Source organism: Oryx dammah, unplaced genomic scaffold (genome assembly GCF_014754425.2).
Source record: "Oryx dammah isolate SB20612 unplaced genomic scaffold, SCBI_Odam_1.1 HiC_scaffold_23, whole genome shotgun sequence".
Taxonomy (NCBI): Eukaryota; Metazoa; Chordata; class Mammalia; order Artiodactyla; family Bovidae; genus Oryx; species Oryx dammah.
The window spans coordinates 81,302,614-81,313,759 of record NW_024070207.1 but is presented as its reverse complement, the minus strand read 5'-3'; the positions used below and the strand labels follow the sequence as shown (position 1 = coordinate 81,313,759).

The 11,146-nt window shown below is 37.7% G+C and overlaps 1 long non-coding RNA gene across 1 annotated transcript in view; it reads right to left on the bottom strand.

Moving 5' to 3' along the window:
* Nucleotides 1-328: 328 nt before the first annotated feature.
* Nucleotides 329-11,146, bottom strand: part of LOC120882147 — a 48,796-nt gene continuing 37,978 nt past the window's right edge. Inside the window, exon 3 of the long non-coding RNA XR_005725425.1 lies at nucleotides 329-649. This is a non-coding gene — a long non-coding RNA (uncharacterized LOC120882147). The remainder of the gene's footprint in view (nucleotides 650-11,146) is intronic.

Sequence of the window (11,146 nt, the reverse complement as noted above, 5' to 3'; positions counted from 1 at the left end):
AACTAAAATATCCAAGACAAAAACTATATATTGCATATTTGCTAAAAATGTAAAATATAAAAATATTTACCCATTATAAATAAACAAAAAAAATGACTGAACAGGAATATATGAAGATGTTATGAATGGTTGCTTTGCTTCTTTCCCATTTCTAAATATATTAATGACTTTTTATTCTCATAACTAAAAAATACTACTAAAATAATATTACTAAAGTTAGCCAAACAAATAAAAATTATCTTTTGCCACTCATTAATCTGGCAGACTGAAACAGAAAAAAGCTAACATGTAATGTTTTGGACTACATATATCAATCATTCTAACAGACTTTATTTCCAATGATTTTATTGGAAGATCAAGCTCCAGTCAGTGAAATTTCAAGCTTTTACTAGCTGTATGTGATGAGCAGCAAATGAAATCTAGAACATGAAAAGGAATGTCACAAAGTCTTCATTTCTATTTGTTTACCTCCATCCCTCAAAATGGACTTCAGCTGTGATAGTTTTTCTCAGAACTCTCAGTATATCACTTGAAATGTGTGATGAAGAAAACACAAATCTGGAAGAGCATATATGGAATCAAATATGTACTTATCCATTTCTTAACCTTGGAGCAGTGCCTTGCTGAGCCTCATTTTCTTCTTCTTCATCTGTAAAATGGGACCAATAATAATTATTAGAGAAACAATATAATCAGGACCTAGGGAACATACTTGTTTATCAATACTACCCTTGACTATTCTTGAATTGAAGGAAAATATTGAGTAACACAAAACATCCATATTTGGCAAGGACATCATATTCATACTTACAAATGAACAAGAGAGTAACTGGAAATTCACACATAAAAGACAAACACATCCATTATCATGACCTCTCACAAAAATACCATACATAAAATCATCATTTTTTTTTTGCCTCACTGATCCATTTCATACTGGAAATGGAAGGAAAGACAACTAAGGATGATACCTTCCCTCTAGAGAGTTAAAAGGTGGAAGAAGTAAGCATACAGAGCAAAAGTGGAGGGAATTTTCTTAGGTGGAAGAAAGGAAATCTCTTCCACTGTACTTGAATTCCTTTCAAGTACAAGGATGGATGTTGTGATCTATTTCAAAATGGAATTCTTTACCCCACCCCCCTCCAGAAAGGGTTACATCCCTTTCCAACATGACTCTGAAGCTCCTCACATCAAGAGGTGTAGTCTTTTTCTCTGTACTTGAATTGGAGCTGGTCTTATAGCTTGGTTTGACTAATAAAGTGCTGAATAAATGGTATTGTATTAATTCTGAGTATTGCTGTTCAGTCACTCAGTTGTGTCCAACTCTTTGCAACCCCATGGACTACAGCACTCCAGGCCTCCTGTCCTTCACCAACTCCCAGAGCCTGCTCATACTCCTGTCCATTGAGCTGGTGATGTCATGCAACCATCTCATCCTCTGTTGTCCCCTTCACCTCCTGCCTTCAATCTTTTCCAGCATCAGGGTCTTCTCTAATGAGTCAACACCTCACATCAGGTGGCCAAAGTATTGGAGCTTCAGCTTCAGCATCAGTCCTTCCAATGAATATTCAGGGTTGATTTCCTTTAGGATTGACTGTTTTGATCTCCTTGCGATCCAAGGGACTCTCAAGAGTCTTCTCCAACACCACAGTTCAAAAGCATCAATTCTTTGGTGCTCAGCTTTCTTTAGAGTCCAACTCTCACATCCATATATGACGACTAGAAAATCCATAGCTTTGACTTTATGGACCTTTCTCAGCAAAGTACTGTCTCTGCTTTTTAATATTATGTCTAGGTTGGTCATAGCTTTTCTTCCAAGGAGCAAGCATTGTTTAATTTCATGACTGCAGTCACCATCTGCAGTGATTTTTGGAGCCCAAGAAAAAGTCTGTCACTGTTTCCATTGTTTTCCCATCTGCCATGAAGTGATGGGACCAGATGCCATGATCTTCATTTTTTGAATATTAAGTTTTACACCAACTTTTTCACTCTCCTCTTTCACTTTCATCAAGAGGCTCTTTAGTTCCTCTTTCACTTTAATCAAGAGGCTCTTTAGTTCCTCTTCACTTTCTGCCATAAGGGTGATGTCATCTGCGTATCTGAGGTTATTGATATTTCTCCCAGCAATATTGATTCCAGCTTGTGCTTCATCCAGCCCAGCATTTCGCATGATGTACTCTGGATATAAGTTAAATAAGCAGGGTGACAATATATAGCCTTGATGTACTTCTTTCCCAAGTTTGAATTAGTCCATTGTTCCATGTCTAGTTCTCACTGTTGCTTCTTGACCTGCATAAAGGTTTCTCAGGAGGCAGGTAAGGTGGTTTGGTATTCCCATCTCTGTAAGAAATGGAGGTGATACAAGATGGCGGAATAGAAGGATGTGCACTCATGTTCTCCGGCAAGAACACCAAAATCTCAACTAGCTGCTGAACAGCCATCAACAGGAAAATGCTGGATCCCACCAAAAAAAGATATACCATGTCCAGAGGTAAAGGAGAAGCTCCAAAAAGATGGTAGGAGGGGCACAATTGCATTTAGAATCAAACCTCATACCTGCCAGAGACGTTTGGAGGGTGCAAACAAAACATGCGCACCAGGACCCAGGGAAAGGAGCAGTGACCCCCACAAGAGTCTTAGCTAGACCTGCCTTTGAGTGTTTGAATGTCTCCTGTGGAGGCATGGGTCAGCAATTCTTGTGTACTTCAGCTTTCACTCGTGGAGCCCTGCTCAGTTTCCACGTGAATGATCTCGGGCCAGTTGACTGAAGGATGAGAGACTACAAGTAGCAGAAATAGACAACTCATGGCATCTGGGGCCATCTTAAAAAATCCATTCCCTGGTTTATCTGACAGTTCACCACAGGAATATGAATGGGTCCAACTGAGACTAGATTATTTGAGCTAAGCCTTAATTGCTCAACCAGAGTAAGAAGAGCTAAATAAATGGGTGTCATTTTAAGCCACTAAGTATAGGGGTTATTTATTATACAGCAATAACCAACTGACAGAAGAGTAAATGTGGCAAAGTTTTTAGTTTTGGTTGTGAGAAAATGAAAAGAGTTCTACTTGGTAGAGTGAAAACTCTGGTTATGATAGCTGGAGGGTTTGGCTAATTCTCTCTGTGAAAATAGAGTATAAAGCTGGAAAAAGTTGTCAAAAGCAGCATAGTAAATGCCAGACAATTGGCTTTGCTGATCATAATGTAAGTGCCTGACATTAAGCTTTTGATTGTACAGCATCTATTTCCAACATCCATCTCCAACAAACACAATGCCCAACACACAACTAGAGAAGGAGCCAGGCTGCCCCACTCATTTTAGAAATCCCTGGTTGACCTAGATTACTGGCCATTTGAGTGATCCTGCTTCCCTTCCCACACTTTAATTCCTACTCTCCTAAGTTCACCCATAAGGAGTGAACATACAAAACCTTAGATGCCTCAACCTCAACCCCAAATAAAGGCACAACCTCAGGTTCAGGTTTTCTCTCTCTCTGTCTCTCCCAATGACCTCCGTGTGAGGCCCTGGGTATGCCATGTACTCTCCAGGACTTGTAAATAATAAACCTTGTATTTTTCAAAGTTCCTTGATGGTTGTTGCTGAGGTGTCATGTTATCACATAATATCATTAATAATAAAAATCATAAGGGCCAGTTCAGCCACAACATTAGCTATGGCTGGGGAAATTTCTGTGGGGGTGTTCCACAATTATCAGGGGTCCAGATGAGTGCCTCTAGGCATTTGTACCCAAGAACATCACTATTGATAGGCTGTAATCAATACAAAACAAGCAACCATTTTATGTCTATGAAAGTCGACTGAAGGCAAAGAACTTACTGAAGCACAGTTAGCCTTGCAAAACTACTAGAGATGTGTGCAGGAATAAGAGTCTGTAGCCTTGCATGAGGCTGTTCCCATCAAGCACCCCCTTCATTCCCCTTTAGCTATGAAGGTGAGAAGAATAGTTTTACCAAACTATGGGCTGGCCCCCAAAATTAGCAGCTTAACTCTGAGAGGAAGTAAATTCCATTTGGGTCAGATAGTGAAAGACTGTTAGCGAATACTTATAAACTCATTAGGAAACAAATAGTAAAATCTGTTCATTTGGTAGCCCACATTTGAGGTTCCAGTAGGACAAGCAGTGAACCATGCAAGAATTTGATGGGGAGGGTTTGAAAATGAAAGCACCATACTAGGGTTCTACATATCTCTGGCTGACTGGGAAAATATGCACACTTATGAAAGAGATCCAAGAGAAGCAAAGAAAAAGTAAAACTGAAAGTAGACTTGAGAACTGACTGAAATGTTGATTGTGCTTCCCAGATCAGCTGAGGGTGGGAGCCTTACAGGTTCAAGATATTTGAGAACAACCTCTTCCCAAATCATTGCCTGATCACTAAGCTATGTAGACACAAGGAACAATAGGAAGTCAGAATAAAAAATTAAAATAAAAAAAATGAACAGAAATCTCATTGGCTGCTTACCATGGAGTAAGAAATTACAATGCTAAAGTTAGGTAACTCTCTAGAAAAAAAAAATTCATGAAGTTAAAACCAAATCAAGAATTGCTACAATATATTATCTAAAATATCCAGTTTACAACCCAAGCTTTTTTTTTCCTCTTTTTCATACTTAAGGACTCATCTGATACCTTATTCTAATATTAACAAATGCAATTTATAAATTTATTTATTAATTGAAGGTTAATTGCTTTACAGAATTTTGTTGTTTTCTGTCAAACTTTAGCATGAATCAGCCATAGGTATACATATGTCCCCTCCCTCTTGAATCTTCCTCCCATCCACCTCCCCATCTCACCCTTCTAGGTTGATATAGAGCCCCTGTTTGAGTTTCCTGAGACATACAGCAAATTTCCTTTGGCTCTCTATTTTACATATGGTAATGCAAGTTTCCATGTTACTCTCTCCATATATCTCACCCTCTCCCCACCTCTCCCCATGCCCATAAGTCTGTTCGCTATGTCTTTTTTTCCACTGCTGCCCTGCAAATAAATTCTTCAGTACCATCTTTCTAAATTCCATATATATGCGTTAGTATACGATACTCATCTTTCTTTTTCTGACTTACTTTATTTTGTATAATAGGCTCTAGTTTCATCCACCTCATTAGAACTGACTCAAATGCATTCCTTTTTATGGCTGAGTAATATTCCATTGTGGATATGTACCACAACTTCTTTACCCATTCCTCTGTCAATTGACATCTAGGTTGCTTCCAAGTTCTACCCACTGTAAACAGTGCTGCAATGAACAATGGGATACATGTGTTTTCCTTCAACTTTGGTTTCCTCAGGCTATGTTCCTAGGAGTGGGATTGCTGGGTCATATGGTGATTTTATTCCTAGCCTTTTGAGGAATCTCCATACAGTCTTCCATAATGGTTGCATCAATTTACATTCCCACCAACAGTGAAAGAGGGTTCCCTTTTCTTCATACCCTCTCTAGCATTTATTATGTAGACGTGATAATGGCCATTCTTACTTTGTGAGGTGATATCTTATTGTAGTTTTGATTTACATTTCTCTAATAATGAGTGATTTTGAGTCTTTTCATGTGTTTCTTAGCAATGTTTTCTTTGGAGAAATGTCTGTTTAGGTCTTTTCCCCACACTTTTATTGGGCGATTTGTTTTTTCTGGTATTGGCTTCTATGAGCTGCTTGTATATTTTGGAAATTAATCCTTTGTCAGTTGTTTCATTTGCTATTTTCTACCATTCTAAGGGTTGTCTTTTCACCATGCTTATACTTTCCTTTGCTGTGCAAAAGCCTTTAGGTTTAATAAGGTCCCACTTGTTTACTTTAGTTTTTATTTTCATTATTCTAGGAGGTGGGTCATAGAGTATCTTGCTTTGATTTATGTCATCAAGTGTTCTGCCTATGTGTTCTTCTGACAGTTTTATAGTTTCTGGTTTTATATTTAGGGCTTTTATCCATTTTGAGTTTATCTTTATGTATGGTATTAGGAAGTGTTCTAATTTCATTCTTTTACATGTAGCTGTCCAGCTTTCCCAGCATGATTTATTGAAGAGGCTGTCTTTGCCCCATTGTATATTCTTGCCTCCTTTGTCAAAAATAAGGTACCCATAGGTGCATAGGCTTATTTCTGGGCCTTCTATCTTGTTCCATTGGTCTATATTTAGGTTTCTGTGACAGTACCATACTGTCTTGATGACCGTAGCTTTGTAGTATAATGTGAAGTCAGGAAATTCCTTAAGTTAATCCCTTCAGCTCCATTCTGCTTTCTCAAGACTGCTTTGGCTATTTACAGTCTTTTCTGTTTCCATATGAACTGTGAAATTCTTTGTTCTACTTCTGTGAAAAACACCATTGGTAATTTGATTGGATCTGTAGATTGCGTTTGGCAGTATAGTCATTTTCAGAATATTGATTCTTCCTACTCAGGAACATGGAATACCTCTCCATTGTTTATATCATTTTTTATTTCTTTCTTATACTTTTCTGTATAGAGCTCTTTTGTCTCTTAAGTTTACTCCAAGATATTTTATCCTTTTTGTAGCAATGGTGAATGGGATTGATTCCTTAATTTCTCTTTCTGATTTTCCATTGTTAGTATATAGAAATCCAAGTGATCTCTGTGTATTGATTTTGTATCCTGCAACTTTGCTAAACTCACTGATTAGCTCTAGTAAATTTCTGATACTGTCTTTAGGGTTTTCTTTTCATTTTTTGGTTTTGAGCTAATATATCATTTTTAATTTGTATTTTACTTGGAGGCTAATTACTTTACAATATTGTAGTGGTTTTGCCATACATTGACATGAATCAGCCATGGGTGTACATGAGTTCCCCATCCCGAACCCCTCTCCCACCTCCCTCCCCATACCATCCCTCTGGGTCATCCTGGTGCACCAGCCCTGAGCACCTTGTCTCGTGCATCGAACCTAGACTGGCTATCTCTTTCACATATGATAATATACATGTTGCAATGTTATTCTCTCAAATCATCCCACCCTTCCCTTCTCCCACAGAGTCCAAAAGACTGTTCTATAGATCTGTGTCTCTTTTGCTGTCTCACATATAAGGTTATCATTACCATCTTTCTAAATTCCATATATATGTGTTAGTATACTGTATTGGTGTTTTTCTTTCTGGCTTATTTCACTCTGTATAATAGGCTCCACTTTCATTCACCTCATTAGAACTGATTCAAATGTATTATTTTTAATGGCTGAGTAATATTCCATTGTGTATATGTACCACAGCTTTCTTATCCATTCGTCTGCCGATGGACATCTAAGTTGCTTCCATGTCCTGGCTATTATAAACAGTGCTGTGATGAATATTGGGGTACATGTGTCTCTTTCAATTCTGGTTTCCTCGGTGTGTATGCCCAGCAGCGGGATTGCTGGGTTATATGGCAGTTCTATTTCCAGTTTATAAAGGAATCTCCACACTGTTCTCCATAGTGGCTGTACTAGTTTGCATTCCCACCAACAGTGTAAGACGGTTCCCTTTTCTCCACACCCTCTCCAGCATTTATTGCTTGTAGACTTCTGGATCGCAGCCATTCTGAATGGTGTGAGATGGTACCTCATTGTGGTTTTGATTTGCATTTCTCTGATAATGAGTGATGTTGAGCATCTTTTCATGTGTTTGTTAGCCATCTATATGTCTTCTTTGGATAAATGTCTGTTTAAATCTTTGGTCCATTTTTTGATTGGGTCATTTATTTTTCTGGAATTGAGCTGCATGAACTGCTTGTATATTTTTGAGATTGTTTGTCAAATGCTTTGTTTGCTAATGTTTTCTCCCATTCTGAAGGCTGTCTTTTCACCTTGCTTATAGTTTCCTTCGCTGTGCAAAAGCTTTTAAGTTTAATTAGGTCCCATTTGTTTATTTTTGCTTTTATTTCCATTACTTTGGGAGGTGGGTCATAGAGGATCCTGCTGTGATTTATGTTGGAGAGTATTTTGCCTATGTTTTCCTCTAGGAGTTTTATAGTTTCTGGTCTTATGTTTAGATCTTTAATCCATTTTGAGTTTATTTTTGTGTATGGTGTTAGAAAGTGTTCTAGTTTCATTCTTTTACAAGTGGTTGACTAGTTTTCCCAGCACCACATGTTAAAGAGATTGTCTTTTCTCCATTCTATATTCTTGCCTCCTTTGTCAAAGATAAGGTGTCCATAGGTACGTGGATTTATCTGTGGGCTTTCTATTTTGTTCCATTGATCTATATTTCTGTCTTTATGCCAGTACCATACTTTCTTGACGACTATAGCTTTGTAGTATAGCCTGAAGTCAGGAAGGTTGATTCCTCCAGTTCCATACTTTTTTCTCAAGGTTGCTTTGGCTATTCAAGGTTTTTGTATTTCCATACAAATTGTGAAATAATTTGTTCTAGTTCTCTGAAAAATACCATTGGTAGCTGATAGGGATTGCATTGAATCTATAGATTGCTTTGGATAGTATACTTATTTTCCACTATATTGATTGTTCCAACCCACGAACATGGTATATTTCTCCATCTATTTGTGTCATCTTTGATTTCCTTCATCAGTGTTTTATACTTTTCTATATATCGGTCTTTTGTTTCTTTAGGTAGATGTATTCCTAAGAATTTTATTCTTTTCATTGCAATGGTGAATGGAATTGTTTCCTTAATTTCTCTTTCTGTTTTCTCATTGTTAGTGTATAGGAATGCAAGGGATTTCTGTGTGTTGATTTTATATCCTGCACCTTTACTATATTCATTGATTAGCTCTAGTAATTTTCTGGTGGAGTCTTTAGGGTTTTCTATGTAGAGGATCATGTTGTCTGCAAACAGTGAGAGTTTTACTTCTTCTTTTGCAATTTGGATTCCTTTTATTGCTTTTTCTGCTCTGATTGCTGTGGCCAAAACTTCCAAACCCATGTTGAATAATAGTCGTGAGAATGGGCACCCTTGTTTTTTTCCTGACTTTAGGGGAAAGGCTTTCAAATTTTCAGCATTGAGGATAATATTTGCTGTGGGTTTGTCATATATAGCTTTTATTATGTTGAGGTATGTTCTTTCTATTCCTGCTTTATGGAGGTTTTTTTTTTATCATAAATGGATATAGAATTTGGCAAAGGATTTCTCTGCATCTATTATGAGATAGATGAGATATATTATGAAATGTATGAGATAATTACATGGTTTTTAATATTTCAATTTGTTAATATTGTGTATTACATTGATTGATTTGCGAATATTGAAGAATCATTGCATCCCAGGGATAAACCCCACTTGGTCATGATGTATGATCTTTTTAATGTGTTGTTGGATTCCATTTGCTAGAATTTCGTTAAGGATTTTTGCATCTATGTTCATCAGTGATATTGGCCTGTTGTTTTCTTTTTTGTGGCATTTTTGTCAGGTTTTGGTATTAGGGTGATGGTGGCCTCATAGAATAAGTTTGGAAGTTTACCTTCCTCTGCAATTTTCTGGAAGAGTTTGAGTAGGACAGGCATTAGCTCTTCTCTAAATTTTTGGTAGAATTCAGCTCTGAAGCCATCAGGTTCTGGGCTTTTGTTTGTTGGAAGATTTCTGATTACAGTTTCTATTTCTGTGCTTGTGATGCGTCTGCTAAGATTTTCTATTTCTTCCTGGTTCAGTTTTGGAAAGTTGTACTTTTCTAAGAATTTGTCCATTTCTTCCAAGCTGTCTGTTTTGTTGGCATAGAGTTGCTGATAGTAGTCTCTTATGATCCTTTGTATTTCTGTGTTGTCTGTTGTGATTTCTCTATTTTCATTTCTAATTTTGTTGATCTGAGTCTTCTCCCTTTGTGTCTTGATGAGTCTGGCTAATGGTTTATCTATTTCATTTATCTTCTCAAAGAACCAGCTTTTAGATTTGTTGATTTTGGCTATGCTCTGTTTTCTTTTGCATTTATGTCTTTCCTAGTGATTTTTTTCCTTCTACTAACCCTGGGGTTCTTCATTTCTTCCTTTTCTAGTTGCCTTAGGTGTAGAGTTAGGTTATTTATTTGATTTCTCTTCTGTTTCTTGATGGAGGCTTGTATTGCTATTAATCTTCCCCTTAGAACTGCTTTTACTGTATCCCATAGGTTTTGGGTTCTTTTGTTATCTTTTTCATTCATTTCTATGCATATTTTGATTTCTTTTGTGACTTGCTGGTTATTCAGAAGTGTGTTGTTTAGCCGCCATATGTTTGTATTTTTCATCTAATCTTACCGTATTGTGATCAGAAAAGATGCTTGGAATGGTTTCAGTTTCTTTGAATCTACTCTTGAGAAACTATATGCAGGTCAGGAAGCAACAGATAGAACTGGACATGGAACAACAGACTGATTCCAAATAGGAAAAGGAGTACATCAAGGTTGTATATTGTCACCTTGCTTATTTAACTTATATGCAGAGTACATCATGAGAAATGCTGGGCTGGAAGAAGCACGAGCTGTAATCAAGATTGCTGGGAGAAATATCAATAACCTCAGATATGCAGATGACACTAACCTTATAGCAGAAAGTGAAGAGGAACTAAAGAGCCTCTTGATGAAAGTGAAAGAGGAGAGTGAAAAAGTTGACTTAAAGCTCAACATTCAGAAAATGAAGATCATGGCATCTGGTCCCATCACTTCATGGCAAATAGATGGGGAAACAGTGGAAACCGTGGCTGACTTTATTTTTCTGGGCTCCAAAATCACTGCAGATGGTGATTGCAGCCATGAAATTAAAAGATGCTTACTCCTTGGAAGGAAAGTTATGACCAACCTGGACAGCATATTAAAAAGCAGAGATATTACTTTGCCAACAACGGTCCATCTAGTCAGGGCTATGGTTTTTCCAGTAATCATGTATGGATGTGAGAGATGGACTGTGAAGAAAGCTGAGCACTGAAGAATTGATGCTTTTGAACTGTGGTGTTGCAGAAGATGCTTGAGAGTCCCTTGGATTGCAAGGAGATCCAACCAGTCCATTCTAAAGGAGATCAGCCCTGCGTGTTCATTGGAAGGACTGATGCTAAAGCTGAAACTCCAGTACCTTGGCCACCTCATGCGAAGAGTTGACTCACTGGAAAAGACTCTAATGCTGGGAGGGATTGGGGGCAGGAGGAGAAGGGGACGACAGAGGATGAGATGGCTGGATGGCATCACCGACTCGATGGACATGAGTTTGAGTAAACTC